Below are 17,044 nucleotides of genomic sequence, written 5' to 3'. Positions count from 1 at the left end.
ATTCCACTAACAACCCAAATTTGAGAAACTTTTCAATCACAGGTACTAATCCCTTCCGAGCTTCTAATTTCAGAGGATATTGTCTTTACCTTACTGGTGTAGCCCCTGCTTTGAGTGTGATACTCACAGGTTCAGCTTTTTTGGATCTTCCAGGAGAATCATTGGCCCACACTATTTGAATGACAGCCTCTTCAACTTCTTTGGGAATTTTTCCATGGCATTCCTGTACAAGTATAGCAACTGCTTCAATTATTTTAGATTCTGGGATTATAACTTTCACTCCCCCTTCCTTTGAAAACTTAATTTCTGCTTCCAGTTTTCCAATAAATCTCTGCCTAACAATGGCATTGGGGAATTTGGCATATACAGGAACTGGTGAGTGACCCAGTGTTTTCCCAATTTAAATTGTAAAGGTTGGAGAAAAGGCCTTGTTTTACTTACCCCTGTAGCTCCAATCACATCCACAGTGTCTTGACTCAGTTTACCTTTTAAAGTGTTTAACACAGAATGTTATTAACTCAACAACCACCCATTTCTGGTATTGCTTCAGCTTTTCCATTTGTTCTGGGACATTGGGATCCCAGCTAGGGTTTGCCACAGAATAGATGTCATTAACTGACACTTGGAGACTCTCAGTTGCTATTTGAATTTCTATAGCAGATCTAGCAGCTTTGTTCACCATTTCTCTCTCTGTTTTATCCAATAATTCATCTAGCATAACATTTAGATCACCCCAATCTGGGTTTTGGGATTTTATGGCCATTTCTACACGTATAGCTACTCTCTCTGGGTTGTCCCTGTACTTCCCAATTGAGTTTTTCCACTGCTGTAATTCTCCGAGGGAAGACGGTGTCTTTATATAAATGACTCCTTGATTTCCCACAGCCTGTCTCAGAGGTGCTTCTAATACAAGTTCTTTCTCCCCCCCTTTACCTGCTTCGCACTTTGTGTGTTTAGCGACGGGACTGACTGCTCTCATAGCTTCTCGGGCTATCCTGCTCCTCCTTCTACCACCCTCTCCGTGAGAACCATCTGTATCAAAATCATCCCATTTGCTTTTAATTGAAATTGGTTCATTGGTGTTAAAGATTGTTCCAGCTGAATGTTGATGAGGAACTGTCTTGTTTTTTGTGGCAGTGTAGGGGTAGGGAAGCAGGGGCTGCAAGCAGCTTCTCCTGTACCTAGCTCCGCAAGAGGCACCTAGGTTGGGGCCATCCTGTCTGCCCTCAGCTTTAACATTGGCCACGCTGCAGGGTGGGGAGAGCGAGCAGCTCCTCCTGTCTGTGGCTTGGAAACTTGTGGTTCTCTGTATTGGGGAATGCCGCCGCAATTGCCCGTGTCCATTTCTACCTTCACTTTTGTGTTCAGGGTACTCGGGGAAAGGTGGCCAGCCTGCCCCTTCCCCTCCCCCTTCCCCATCTTTGCCTCTGGAAAGGTCAGGGGGCAGCGGCCAGTCTGCACCTTCTCCGCCTCTGGGGTGGTCAGGGGGCGGTGGCACACCCCAATCTCTCCTGCCTCCGTACCCACCTTCCGCCCCTGACAAGGCTGGGGGCGGGGAGGCCCCGCGCCGCTCCTCTGGCTTGGAGCTGGCCGCTCGCCCCTTCCCCTGCCCCCGCTCGGACAGCGGCGGCGGAGGCACCCCCACCCCCACCTGTGCGGGCTGCCCTGGCGGCGGAGGCGGCGGTGGCAGAGCCACCGCTCCCCCGTCCCCCACCCCCACATGTGCGGGCCGCCCCGGCGGTTGAACGGGGTGGGGAGACCCCCCCCCCCCCCATTGCGCAAAGCTGGTGCTACCATATCTGTATCTGTCATTTCGATTTTTCTGTCCTTATTAGTATATGAGCTAGCTTGCTGCAGCTTTTTCTTTCTCTTTCTTTCTCCTCCTCAAAGTCATTTCCATATTAATTCTCTCTACTACACATGCTTCTTCCCTGTTCAGATACATAGTAAAAAGTTCTGCATAACTTAGTTCATGAAACCTACGTAATGATCTCAATTCTACCATCAGGTCATTAATGATGTTATTTTCCAAACTCCCATTGCGAGGCCAATTTCCTTGACTTTAAAATTAAGTCGGCCAAACCCGTGTGGACAGTCTGATCAATTCTCGGGTGTTCAAAGTAGTTTTTCACCCTGTCAGCCATCTCCAGTGTTTTATTATCAGCTCTAATGGGCTGTTAGGAGGGATTTTTTTCATTTACACCATCCATGTTTGCTCACAGACAGAAAAACTCTGCCAGAGGAAAGCTCTTATCTCCGGAATTCAGCCTGCAATCTGGCCTCGGAATTCCGATTTCCCAGGCAGTTTATCTAGGTTACTACACAAACGCTTCAAAACAGCACTTTAAAATACTAAAAAGCAACTAGTTTTAGCAAGCAGTAAATGCGCGCGCGCAAAAATCTGGTCTCAAAAGGATTCGAACCCACAACTTCCCGACGTCCCAACCAACCAACCTCTGAGCCACTCCTGCGGCTGCGTAGGGTGCAGCCTTTGGGCTCCTGTGGACTCCACGGAGGGCGTCCCCTCCTTTCCACAGTTTGCAGGGGAAAAGTTTAAGCTTTCCCCTTTCGTGGGCTTCTATGCCCCCAACCTTTCCAACCCCCTCGGAGATCTCGTTCCCTAGTGCTAGCACAGTCTCGGTAGTATCGATCCCCTTTTCACTCACCTCTTTCCATGCTTCTGCCTTTCCGTGTTGGGTCCTAAAGTCCTGGTCACAGTCTTAGATTGTTTCTCCGGCCCCTCTGTAATTTGCCGGCTAAGAGAGGGGCAAAGCAAGATGTGTTCCAACCCAAGACTGCGAGTTTCAAGGTCTTTAGGGTCCCTTCATGGTCGCCAGCAACTGATGCCTTTTCTTGGTCTTAAAATCAAGAGTCATACACGGTTAGAAGGGGAAAAGGGATTTTACCTTGGTATTTATTTTTAAGGATCCTTAGGTGTACACGTCCAGGTCATATGCATCGAGATGCACCCTGCTGAGTGTATCCCCAAAGATTGGGTATAACATTATAGGTTTTACTAATTAGCATATCTATCAAAGATTCCCCAATGAGAGGCTCAACTGAGCCCCCCTCCCCAAGGAACCTTCCCCTGGATGGCTCTATCTTGGTTTACAGAATGTGTTCTGGAGAGGACCTTGGGGTCTGGGGCACACTGATCCCTAGCTACGAAGCTTCTAAAATGTTTAGTCTCTTAGCTTGACAAACAAGTCCAAGAATGTCAGCAAAAAGCACTAGGAATACAGAAGCTGTAAAAAGGTATAACAGGGGTATAAAAGAAAAGGCAAAAATCTTAATGGCATCTCTGGAAGTAGGATGATGTTTTAGAGGCTATATTGAGATTCCTTTTGAGGAAAGAAAATGAATTATTATTTGTAACTGTATTTGAGCAAAGAAAATAAATTGTTATTTTCAACTGTATTTATTTTGTTAAGTGTTTTGAGGATGATGGATATAATAATATAGAATGAAGCATATGGCTTCTAAAAGCCTTTTTGTTTCCTCTATTTGGTTTCAAATGTTAACTGAATTGTTGTTTTTTTATCATAAAACACTTTGTGCCCATTGCCTCTGGTCCTGTCACTGGGTACTCCTGAAAAGAGCCTGGCTCTGTTTTTGCACCTTCCCTTCAGGTATTTATATGCTTTGAGACACTCTCCTCAAAGCTTTCTTCTTCTCTAGGTTAAGCTACTTGACATAGTTAAATCTGTAATCTTTCAGACAAACTCAAGGCCATATGCTCTTACATGCCTTTGAGAAGGAGGTGGATTAATGATTGAATTTAGTGTAGGGGTGGTGGTAATAGTAATTCTTGACTCTTGATAGGCAAAGAGGTGGGTGGGTTTGGGATGTGTGTTTAAAGTGCTGTGAAAATGCAATAAGATGCATATTTCAAATCCAAATAACTTCTGTTATTGCAAATAAGGAGTAATTAGCTGTCTTTGCTCTAGCTGAAATGAAGGCTATAATTTGGCAGTTCTGTAAGGAAAGAAACAGGTCAAGCATTTAATTGTCTGATAGTGATAAAATTGCCCAAGTCATGTGTATGTTCTGTCTTGGAATTGTGTGGATTGTAAATGATGGTTTAATATACATACAGCATGTAGGATAATTTAGCCTGAGGTGCAAAATGATCTCTAAAAAGCTGATACCTGTAATATTTTAATACTGTTGCTAGAATTGAACACCATAGTTAGCAAAGCATATATTCCAGATGCAGTCTCAGAATTCTAAGGGTGAGGTGCTGCAATTAATATAAATAAGCTGAGATGTGAGGAGTACAAGTCCCTTTTCTTTCAAAATGAATAACTTGATCCTGCAGCAGAGTGCTTGGTCTTATAGATCGATGGTGAAATAGGCGACTCATATCTTCTTGGCATGTTTTAGAAAACAGGCTTTCTACTTTGGCATTTTAATGTTGTGTTGCATAGTATATAAAGTCAGCATACGTCTGTGGGGTCAAGGGCTGTTAGTTTAGTATAGCATAGTAATGAATGATCCTGCAGAATACAAAAATATACTGAAAAGGAAATGTAAGCTTTAAAAAAAATGAATAAATTCCTGTGGAAAAAAATCTTAATGGTCTATCAATAGGAAGGAAGGTTTTAAGAAAAATTATTTGCTAATTCAGACTTTTCAAACTTAAAAGATTCTTTGCACATTCTGCAGTTTTATTATAAGCTAGTCTGGTTTGGAAAGAAATGATAGAGGAGAGTGAGAATCTCCTTTCAGAGACAGAAAACACATGGCAGCCAAACAATATATAAGCCCAGACATGCAGAAAAAGGTTAAGATGGGGAGCTGGAGCAGTGACTGTGGGTCTAGGAGAAGTCTAAGGGTGGTTCAAATACTGAATTAAGTGCAATAAGAATTTCGGCAACTTGACATCATATGTAACTTGTCTCTTTGGTATCTTCTTTAAAAAAGCAAACCAAAATTTATCTCCCACTTCCTAGTTAGTTTATTTAATTTTTTTTTTTTTTATGTTAAACACACAAGAACAGCTTGGATGACTTTTTAATAAAATTGTGTGGAGGACACTTGATTTACCTGCTCCTTTCTAGCATGTGGTATGTTTGAAGTTGAAAAGATTGTTAATCCTTCATCTCTTTTGGATAGTTTGGTATTATTTTGGTATAGATTGGATAGACCTGGCCTCGTGGAAAATTCTAGGGCAACATAACAAGTGAGTTTACATGTGACACCAAGTTGAGAAGTTGTGATCATGAGAAAAATAATGCTCAAAATAAAGTAGGAAAACCTCAGGGTAAAATCAAGTTTTCTGACTGAAGCAGGTCAAGATGAGGTTTAATATCAAAAGAAATTAATAAAACCCACCTTTTTTAAAGCTAGGCAAAATACTAACAATGGTTGTGACAACAGAAGGAGCAGTCCAGAGTTGGCAGATAAATAAAAATGATCTCTTACAGCTTTCAGTTCTTGGTACTGTTTCCGTGGTGACAGTTTGCACTTGTGCTGTATTAGATATGAGCTGAAACTTGATTTTAACAGAATAAACTATTTGGGTTCTACCTGTACTATGGATTGAACTTTGGGACCTGGTTGTATATTCATTCAAACATGAACTAAAACTTGTCACAATATTTTCTCCCAAACTCTGCTCAGCCATCCTTCCCTTGCGTGTGACTTCAAGGAAGGATGTTTTCTGGTTGCAGAGGGTAATTATTTTCATCCCTGAGAAACCTGGTTGTTTTTTTTTTTTTCCTCAGCTAGAAAAACCTTTCCTTTTGTGAAGAACTAGTTAATGTTTTTTACAAGCCTCCTAGTTAATGTAGTGTATTATTCAGTCTGAGTATTTGTTGCAGGGGGTGACCAGGCTGTAGTTCTGCTAGCCGCTTCTTTATTGGAAGTTGTAGACACCGTAGTGCCCTTTCACTGAATGCTACTAAGGAAACCCTAGGAGGGAAAATACCAAGGGCTTTACCTTTTCTGGTTTTCTTTGTTGAGAAACAGGTATGAAGAAATTTGCAATATTGATGGTTCTTCACCACTGAATACTGTGTATTGACTTGGCTAGTATTTTCTTTTATCTCCTTAGGCTAGAAAATAAGAGAGCAGAGGACTTGGAAATGGAGGTGTTCCTTTCCTCCTGTAGCAAGAGGAAGTAGAGTGTGTGCATGGCTGTGCAAGCACCAGGGACCACCTCTGAGCCACTGTGGTTTCTCTATGTTCCCTGACTCGAGATACAGCATATGGTGTGCTCAGTCATGGGAATACATTCTCTCTTCTACTTTGGTAGTTTTTCACAGAATCAACTAGGATGAAAAAGACCTTTGAGATCATAGAGTCTAATCTATGACCTAATGCTACCTTGTCAACTAGACAATGGCACTAAGTGCCACATACAGTCTTCTCTTAAACACCTCCAGGGACAGTGACTCCACTACCTCCCTGGGCAGCCCATTCCAATGCCCAATCACTCTTTCTGTGAAGAACTTCTTCCTACTGTCCAGCCTAAACTTCCCCTGGTGTACCTTAAGACTGTGTCCTCTTGTTGTGTCGCTGGTCACCTGGGAGAAGAGACTGACCCTCACCTGGCTACAACCTCCTTTCAGAGAGGGTTTGCATAAGAAAAGCCTTTTCTATGACAGAGAACAAGAAATTAGGTCCTTCTATCAAAGATTACAGGAATATGTATTTAATTTTTCCTTCAGGTCTTAGAATATCAGATGGGCAAGAAGTTTTCTTAAATTATTACTCAGCAAAGAAACATACTTTAAAAATTAACTTGCTGTTGCCCCTTCCTCATGTGCTCCCCATGATGGCTGCCTCTCAAAGAGGATTCCTATTTTCTATATATTATATTTCTATGTGGACCAGTTCAGCTTTTTTTCCCCCCCCCTTTCTTCTTTTCCCCCCCTCTCTCTCTATTTCATGGCAATAGCTGTGGTCTGGTCTGTGTTATAGTCTAGTAAGATCCTCTAGTTCTGATGGTCCTGAGAGCGGTGCTTAGATATATAGACTAACTGCATGTTATTTTCTAACTGTGTTACTTAAAGTTCCATTACGGTCAATGGCAAGTGCTGGTAACTAGTGCATCTTGCAGGTCCTTGCAAACAAGAGGCTTATAATTAGGACAGGGATTGGGATTTTATTCTTTTTGCATGTGGAAGTTCAGCTGGTTGCTATCTAAAATGGTGGTGTTCTTGCAGAAAAGCATCAAAAGATGACAATAGTGACTTTGTAGATATTGATGTTTGAAACATAAGGTTGAGCCCTCTGAATCTTCTAGGACATTTACTCTCTTTTGATTTTCCAGAATCAGGACAAATCAGGAATGTTGTCTTCTCTCCTGTGATGTTCTACCAGTGATGCAGGTCTACTCCTGGCTATCAATATTCTTCCTATTTACCACAGAAAAATGAGACAGGAATCCTCACAGGATCCATAAGATCAGGTTTGGTGTTGTTGGCTTGGGACATTACAGACACTGAGTAATCAGCACCACTCCTGAGGAACATCTGACTCTTGTAAACTTTTTCCCTTTCAAGCAGTAATAAAGGTGGTGAAATGCTTTAGACAACAGCACTTGAGGAAAATGCATTGTATCGATGCTTTACAGACATGTTTGCTTTCCTCCACTTTTTTTTTCCTCATGCTTATATCATGCTACTGCATAGCAGTAAAATCTACACTCATTGTACATATACAGTGGTCATGCCCTCATGAGGCAGTATCCTGCAGCCTTTTCCCAGGCCTGTCATTGTGAGAAATCCTGAGTAACTTTGTGATTAGAGTATTGTTGTGGTTTAGGAATGGTATTCTCCAATTTAGTGCTCCCACTAAAACCATGCTGCTGCTTGCTCCCCCTCCCTTTCCCCCCTCCCCCCTGTGGGTTACTGGAGAGGACAATTGGAGGCAGGAAAGGTAAAGATCAAGGGTTGAGATAAAAATTTACTGGAAACAGCAATGAGATAAGAAAATGAACCGTAACAGCAACAATATTAATAACAAAAGTGTACAAAAGAGAGAGAGTGATTCACATGCAAAATACTCACCCTGACCACTCCCTCTGGCTTGGAACCTGTGCTACCCAAGGGGTAAGGATAAAAAGGAATAAGGAAGACTCTCCTGTTGAGTCACAAAATTGAGAGTAGACCCCCTTGCTAAACTGAGCCCCAGACTTGACCAACAGTTTAGGCCCAAAGGTTTTAACAGCACTTAATTGATAGCTTAAGTTAAACAATTTAAGGATTAATGTAGAATTTACTATAGCAGAACACTAACTCACCAGCCAATTTACCTACAAATCTAAAGTACTTGAGAATGTATGAGAGCAACATTCTTAGTCCATTTGCTATAGCATATTCACACTTGCACACACACAGACTTAAAGAATATGTACAAGGTATATACCTGTGAAAAATTCCCTTTGAAATCAGTGAAGTACTCATGTTGGATGCCTTTGTATCTTCTCAGTGGGTAAAGGGTTGAGCCTTGAGGAGTGGGGGTATCAGTCTGGGATCAGTCATTGGCATTCAGCGATCCCCCAAGTATAGTAAACTTGAGAGTTTGCTGGCTCTGAGAGGCCCCACTCAGAGGGAGGTTGCTGGTCACAGCCTGCTGTGGTCCAGGAGAGCTCAAAGGGTCTCACTTTGGACTACTGTTTATAGGGCTTCAAAAGAGTGGGCTTTAGTCATAGTAATTTTCCATCCTGGCCACAATTTGGGTTGGTAACTTTCTTTGAAAGTTCAATAACAAAAATGTTAGTCCACTTGTGTGGTTATTCAGGCAGGAAAAATAAGTTTTGAAGGCTGTTTGTTAAAAAGCAAGAGCTCATTAAACAGCACCAGTTTCTGGGAGCAGACAGTGTTTCTGATAAGCCCAAGAAGAGCTCAGCCCAGGTGCTGCTCGCCAAGGCCTAATGAGCATTTCTCAGATGTGTGGCCCGAGGGTGGAGAGGGGATGCACCCCCACACTATAACTAGTATCGTGCACTATCTTTGAAGCAATTATATTAAAGCTAGAAAAATCAATTATTAAGTAGAGATTGATATTACCCATACCAATGACTGTGGGCAAATCTCTTGCTCAGCTTCAAGGAATAACCTTGGGGGGCATCCCCACTCAAGGAAGGAATCTCCACATGTACTCCAAGAAAGGATATGTTAGAAGACCTGGCCATTAAAAAGCAGGACCGGGCTTTTATACTAGTGTTTGACTGTCAGTTGTGTTTCTGGGCCAGCTGTGTCAGTTCAGCACCTTTAGATAAGTTATCAGTACTATCACTTGTTGGTTCCTTTATCTCAGGTGCTTTACCAGGTCTGCCATATTTTCACCTCACTATCAGGATGTTTAACTTTGGGGCTGATGAGCCAGGCTGGTTTCAGCATTTCTTCAACACCAAAAGCTGCATGACCCCCCCCCCCCCCCCACTTCTCCATTCACCACTGATAGCTTTGCAAATAGGGTATTGTTCAAGTTGTTTTACCCCCTGTACTAGTTTAAAAACAAACCAGTGGGAGGCACCAAGTCAGAATAACAATTTAATAGGGAAATTAAAAAAAAAAAACCAAAAAAACCAGAAAACACTGGTTCAAACTGACAGAGTTAGGATACAACCTGACACCCTGTTAGTCAGGGTGGCGGTAGCAGTCCGATAAGATGGTGGCTGCAGTCCTCCTGAAGTGATGGATGTGGTTCTGTTGAAGCAGTCATCCTGTAGAAAGGGTCTGCTCTTCCTTGGAAAGGTCCAGTGGTGGCTATGTAGCTCTTGTCCTATGGGAATCCAGTGGAAAGGTTGTGGTGTTCGGAATCTTAGATTATATCCAGGATGGAATGCTTGGTTCCTCCCTCTGGGTGGAGCATCTCACAATGGAATGATGAGTCATGAGGCCAGGTGTTGATGGGCTCATTAACAAAAGATAATCCGGAGGGAGTTATTTATGATTAATGCTGCAGGGCATTGATGGCCCATTAATCAGAAGGCAGTCCAGAGAGAGGAGGCAAGGAAACACTGCCCCACCTGGTTTCAACAGCTCATGAGGATGGTAATAGAATACACTGCAACCCAGGACGTTATCCACCCCTTATTCTATTACCATCTACATCATCCCAAATCAATACCTTCCTTAAACTCTACAGACACACACACACATATATATATATATATATATACGCACAGTGAAACCCTACACACAGATCTCACCTAAGATGAGGTCTCCTTGTGGTACACAACAGATTTCCCCATTTTTCTGCATTACCCACCAAGTGTAACCAGATCCTTGAGAAAAGACAATCCCACAGATGGGTTTGCCTTTGCCTGAGGTGGAATTAATCCAGAGTTTTTCCTAAAATACCTCTCGTGTACCACAGTTACTCTCTCTCCATCCACTGTGTGCAAGGGTTCAGACTGGGCAGAACCAGCTCGATTGATGGACCCTTGGGTATTGACCATCCAGGTGGCCTTTGCTAAGTTCACTTCCCAATTTTTGAAGGTCCCCCCACCAAGTGCCTTCAGGGTGGTTTTAAGTAGTCCATTGCAGTGTTCAACTTTCCCAGCAGCTGGTACATGATAAGGAATATGATATATCCATTCGATACCGTGTTGTCTGGCCCAGGTGTTCATGAGGCTGTTCTTGAAATGAGTCCCGTTGTCTGACTCGATCCTCTCAGGGGTGCCATGTCTCCACAGGACTTGCTTTTCCAGACCCTAGATGGTGTTCCGGGCAGTAGCATGAGGCACAGGGTAGGTCTCCAGCCATCCAGTGGTTGCTTCAACCATGGTCAACACGTAGCGCTTGCCCTGGCGGGTTTGGGGAAGGGTGATGTAATCAACTTGCCAGGCTTCCCCATAGCTGTACTTTGACCATCGTCCACCGTACCACAGAGGCTTCACCCGCTTGGCCTGTTTGATTGCAGCACAGGTCTCACAACTGTGGATGACCTGTGAGATGCTGTCCATGGAAAGGTCCACCCCTCGGTCACAGGCCCATCAGTATGTTGCATCTCTCCCCTGATGACCAGAGGCATCATGGGCCCAACGAGCTAGGAATAATTCTCCCTTGTGCTGCCAGTCCAGATCCACCTGTGATGCTTTCACCTTGGCAGCTCCATCCACCTGCTCATTTTTGCGATGCTCTTCATTAGCCCGACTCTTGGGTACGTGTGCATCCACATGTTGAACCTTTGTGGTCAGCCTCTCTACTTGGGTGGGGATATCCTTCCAAATCTCAGTGGCCCAGATGGGTCTCCCTCTGTGCCGCCAGTTGGCTTTTCTCCAGTGATCCAGCCATCCCCACAGAGCATTAGCTACCACCCACAAGTTGGTGTAGAGATAGAGCCTCGGCCACTTCTCTCATTCAGCAATATCCAAAGCCAGCTGGACAGCTTTAAGCTCTGCAACCTGCCTCGATCCACCTTGTCCCTCGGTAGCTTGTGCAACTCATCGTGGGGGGGCTCCATACTGCAGCTTTCCATTTCCGGTTAGCACCTACAATTCGGCAGGAACGATTAGTGAAGAGGGCATATCATCCTTCAGTCTCCGGTAGCTCATTATATGGTGGGGCTTCTTCGTCACGGGTCACTTGCTCTTCCTCTTCTTCAGAAGATAATACAAAAGTGTCACCTTCAGGCCAGTTTGTTACGATTTCTAGAATCCCAGGGCGATTCGGGTTTGCAATATGGGCGCACTGTGTGAGGAGGGTGATCCATTTGCTCCATGTGGTGTCGGTGGCGTGATGTGTGGAAGGAACGTTTCCCTTGAACATCCACCCCAGCACCGGTAGTCGGGGTGCCAGGAGGAGTTGTGCCTCTGTGCTGATTACTTCTGAGGCAGCTTGGACTCCTTCATAGGCGGCCAAGATTTCCTCCTCTGTGGGAGTGTAGTTGGCTTCGGACCCTCTGTAGCTTTGGCTCCAGAATCCCAGTGGTCGACCCCGAGTCTCACCAGGCACCTTCTGCCAAAGGCTCCGGGACAGACCATTGTTCCCGGCTGCAGAATAGAGCACGTTCTTCACCTCTGGTCCTGTCCTGACTGGGCCAAGGGCGACCGCATGAGCGATTTCCTGCTTGATCTGGGCAAAGGCTTGCTGCTGTTCAGGGCCCCAGTGGAAATCATTCTTCTTGCGGGTAACCAGGTAGAGAGGGCTCATGATCTGGCTGTACTCGGTAATGTGCATTCTCCAAAAACCTATGGCACCTAGGAAAGCTTGTGTTTCCTTCTTGTTGGTTGGTGGAGACATTGCTGTGATCTTATTGATGACCTCGGTGGGAATCTGACGTCGTCCATCTTGCCACTTTACTCCCAGGAGCTGGATCTCTCAGGCAGGTCCCTTGACTTTGCTCTTCTTGATGGCGAAGCCAGCTTCCAGGAGAATCTGGATGATCTTCTCTCCTTTCCCAAATACTTCCTTTGCTGTGTTCCCTCACACAATGATGTTGTCGATGTACCGCAGATGTTCTGGAGCCTCACCCTTTTCCAGTGCAGCCTGGATCAGTCTATGGGAAATGGTGGGACTGTGCTTCCACCCCTGGGGCAGTTGGTTCCAGGTGTACTGCATGCCCTTCCAGGTGAAGGCAAACTGAGGCCTGCACTCTGCTGCCAAAGGAATGGAGAAGAAGGCTTTGGCTGTATCGATGGTTGCGTACCACTCCGCTGCCTTGGATTCCAGCTCTTACTGAAGCTCCAACATGTCTGGCATAGCAGCACTCAGTGGTGGCGTGACCTCATTCAGGCCACAGTAATCCACCGTCAGTCTCCATTCTCTGCTGGAGTTACGCACTGGCCATATAGAGCTGTTGAAAGGTGAACAGGCCTTGCTGACCACCCCTTGGCTCTCCAGTTTGCGAATCATCTCATGGATGGGAACCACAGAGTACCTGTCGGTGTGGTATTGCCGACGGTGCACTGTTGCTGTGGCATTTGGTACTCTTTGTTCTTCAACTCTAAGCAGTCCCACGAGAGAGGGATTGTCTGAGAGACCAGGCAAGGTACTCAGGTGTCTGAGATCTTCTCTCTCTAAAGCAGCTATCCCAAAAACCCAGTGATGTCCTTTTGGGTCTTTGAAATACCCATTTCTGAGATAGTCTATGCCGAGGGTGCATGTGGCCTCTGGGCCAGTAACAATGGAGTGTTTCTGCCACTCATTCCCAGTTAAACTCACTTCAGCTTCCAATACAGTCAGCTGCTGGGATCCTCCTGTCACCCCAGAAATAGAAATGGGTTCTGCTCCCACATACCTTGATGGCATTAGAGTACATTGAGCACCGGTGTCAACCAAAGCCGTGTATTTTTGTGGGTCAGATGTACCAGGCCATCAGATCCACACAGTCCAAAAGACCCGATTGTCCCTTTCCTCTACCTGGCTAGAGGCAGGGCCCCTCTATTCCTGGTCTTGGTACACATTGCTTCCCTCCGGTGAATATGCTCCTGAGGTCCCTTCAAGAGAATCAGTCATATTATCATTCCTATACCGTCTGGAGTTCTGTGCACGAGAGACCGGAGCAGCATTGACTCTAGATGAGCTTCTTGAGGTTGTTGTCCCTCTTTTTAGTTCACGTACCCGGGCTGCTAAGGAGGAGGTGGGTTTTCCATGCCACTTACTCATGTCTTCTCCACGTTCCTGAAGAAAAAACCAGAGGTTACCTTGTGGAGTGTATCCTCTCTCCCTGGTTGGGGGATGCCTGCTCCTAATGCCAGAGACTCTTGTTGTTTCTGGCGAGATGTGGTAAATCTCTTCCTTAAGTTCCTTTTTCAGTTTCTGATGGCCCTCTTCAATCAAGCTTCAGACTTGCTCAGCCAGCCTTGTTTCCATGGATGAGACATGGGTGCGAAACGGGGCTGTGACAGTGTTCTCATAAATCCTCAGTTTGTTGACCAAGACGCCCACCCTGTCCTCACCTTCCCTCCATTGCAACATTGCCAGGTAACAGGAGTACATCTCTGGTCCAAGACATGCAAATCTCAACCGCATTTGTGACGTTCACTGGACACCATCTGGGCTCTTAGGAAATCTCTCCTCTTCTGAGAAAATGATCTCCAGCACAGCCAATTCCCTCAGGCACCGGATACCTTGTTCCATTGTGCTCCATTTTCCTTGGTGCACCTGGAGGTCTTCTTTACAAAGGTACCTGTCCCTTACACTTGTAAGCAGTCGCTACCAGAGGCTGAGAGTTTCTTGGGCTCTCCCAATCCCCTGGTCAATGACCACATCCCGGGACAGAGATCCCAGTTGCCTGGCCTCACTTCCATCCAGAATGGTGTCATTGGCTGCAGCATCCCAGATGCGGAGCAGCCAGATCAAGATGGACTCGTTTGTCTGGCGGGTGAATTCCCTCTGCAGGTCACGCAGCTCACCCAGGGATAGCGACTGAGTGATGATCTCTGGCTCTGTCTCTTCCACTGGGTACAAAGGTCCTGCTGCATCCTCGTCAGTCACTATGTGGACTGATTTGCTTTTTGATTTCTTCTTCTGAACGGGGGCAACTGCAATTGGTTTAGGCTGTTCTGGTTCGGTGATGGTTTGTATGGAGACGCTAAAGGTGCTTTTGGTTTCTTTCTCCTCTGTGTCAGTCTGCGTAGACATGGATGCTGTTGCTTTGCTTTTTGTTCTTTTCTTCTTTGTGACACTGTATAGACATGGTGTTTGTTGCTTTGCTCTTTTTTCTCCTCTCATCCTGAGGATGCTGTGCCATAGCTCTGATTCTAAGCATGGTGTACATGGTGCAGGCTGTATGGAGAAGACAAAGCAGAACTAACAGCAAGATTATGCTGTCTTCGACATCCAGAGGGAACTCAATATTTTCAAAAACTGTTGTGTCAGGCCTGAAAGGCTGGAAAAAAAAATTCTTTACTCCTCCCACCAGGGGCTGGGTGTGATTGTTGAGGCCCCAGACGTAGCAGCCTAGAGTAGGACAAGCAAACCAAGTTAAGTATATATTCCGAATTATGTTCATTGCCTCAGAGGTTATCATGCAGTAGGCATAATAGACCAAAAACAAATTTTATACCATACCCTGGTTTTAACAGGAGCATTACAACCGGCAGGTAGTTCCCCATGTGCAGAAAGATATAGAGAGCTAGGTACAAGACCCATGTAAGCATGTTGAGCATCATAGTGAGTTGATGGCTTCTACAATACAAAATTGTAATGCTGACTTTTCTCAGTACCCTGCCCTACATTGTGCGCCAAAATATGTACTAGTTTGAAAACAAACCAGTGGGAGGCAAGAAGTCGGAATAACAATTTAATAGGGAAATTTAAAAAAACCCTAGAAAACAGTGGTTTAAACTGATAGAGTTAGGATACAACCTGACACCCTGTTAGTCAGGGTGGCGGTAGCAGTCCGATAAGATGGTGGCTGCAGTCCTCCTGAAGTGATGGATGTGGTTCTGTTGAAGCAGTCATCCTGTAGAAAGGGTCTGCTCTTCCTTGGAAAGGTCCAGTGGTGGCTATGTAGCTCTTGTCCTATGGGAATCCAGTGGAAAAGGGGTGTCTGTGGTGTTCGGAATCTCAGATTATATCCAGGATGGAATGCTTGGTTCCTCCCTCTGGGTGGAGCATCTCACAATGGGATGTTTAGTCATGAGGCAAGGCATTGATGGGCTCACTAACAGAAGGTAGTCCAGAAGGAGGAGGCAAGGAAACACTGCCCCACCTGGTTTCAACAGCTCATGAGGATGGTAATAGCATACACTGCAACCCAGGACACCCCCTCCCTCCAGGCAGAGCATTCTTCTACATCCCCATCTTATTAGTAATATCCCATTTAATGCTCAAAATTGTAGTTACTATGGTTATTCAAAGGCAGTGGCTAACTGCCCTCTTCCTTCCTGTTGCTTTGGTACTTTAAAGTAGGTGTGGTGAGGTGTGAAACCTCAGCCTGGTGTGGTAAAGGTATGTCCATGCCAGGGAGGTGCAATGTTGCCCTGGTCAGTGCACTGTTGGTGGTGGAGCAGGGCCCTTCAGCTGTTCCTCGTGCTGGGCTGGTTGTTGTGTCTACTGCTAGTTGTGCTTTAAGATGACTGTATTACATCTGAAATGGATTATAACATGCCCATGTTGGCTTGATGGAGACTGTCAAACTGGGGATGTGTTTCCACAGTTGTCTGAAGCAAATGCAAGTTCATACTGCTGCCAGGAAGAGGCTCTTGCCTTCATTGGTGTTCTGCTTCAGACCTGTTGCCAAATTGTGCTGCTTATGGGTTGAAGTCAGCAAGATGAGGATAGTCTCTAAAGATCTTGTTATATTTGGGTTGTTTGGGCTCTGGTTTCACAGCAGGCTGATCTTGCTATGCTGCTTCATCCCCCCAGGAGTGTTTAAAATATTTTTGTGCGTGCCTTTTTCCTTAAAGTACCCTTTCATCCTGAAAAACAAACATGGATTAAACAACAAATTGAGACCTAGTGGAGTTAACATGTCTTAAATCACAGTGGGCTAATTCCAGACAATCATATGTGAAGTTATTAGCTTGTCTTTCAGAGAGGCTAGTGCTCTCTGTCATGTTCTCTATTAAGGGTGCTTGGTTTTATTTTTTTCATTGCTTATTGTGGTATGCTCAAATTGTGATGAATTGACTGATACTTTAATTGTTAAGTACCCATTCCTTGTGAATGCCAGTGAGCAGTTGGGTATTGAACATGTCCATATGATCACAACAGTGTGTTCAGTTTTCATCTGAGCATTATTGTGCACTGAACTCAGTGCTAACCAGCTTGCACCAAAGCTGCTGCCCTGACAAGTTGTGTGCTGAGGCACGTTCATACATCGGGGCTGCAGTGAAAGCACTTTGCTGCTTGCTTGCACATCTCCTTCTGTCCAGGTACACCACTTGTAGGTTGTCCTTAGTTCCCTAAATTTGCAGGTTTTACTTTCCAGTGTCATGGGACAGAAACCAGGCAGTTGGCTGACCTGACTAGTCAAGAGATCTGTTTCCAGTTATCATAGTAACTATCAGCCATACTTGTCAATTAACCTTGTGTCAGATGCTGTAAAAAATGAGGGGGAATAATAACTTTCTTGTTTCAAAGTAATTTTAATGATAGAGAATGAATTGGAATGGAAGCTGACTACCACAAATGGGATA

Source organism: Coloeus monedula, assembly GCF_965178545.1.
Source record: "Coloeus monedula genome assembly, chromosome: W".
Lineage (NCBI taxonomy): Eukaryota > Metazoa > Chordata > Aves > Passeriformes > Corvidae > Coloeus > Coloeus monedula.
This window is presented reverse-complemented; position numbering follows the sequence as displayed.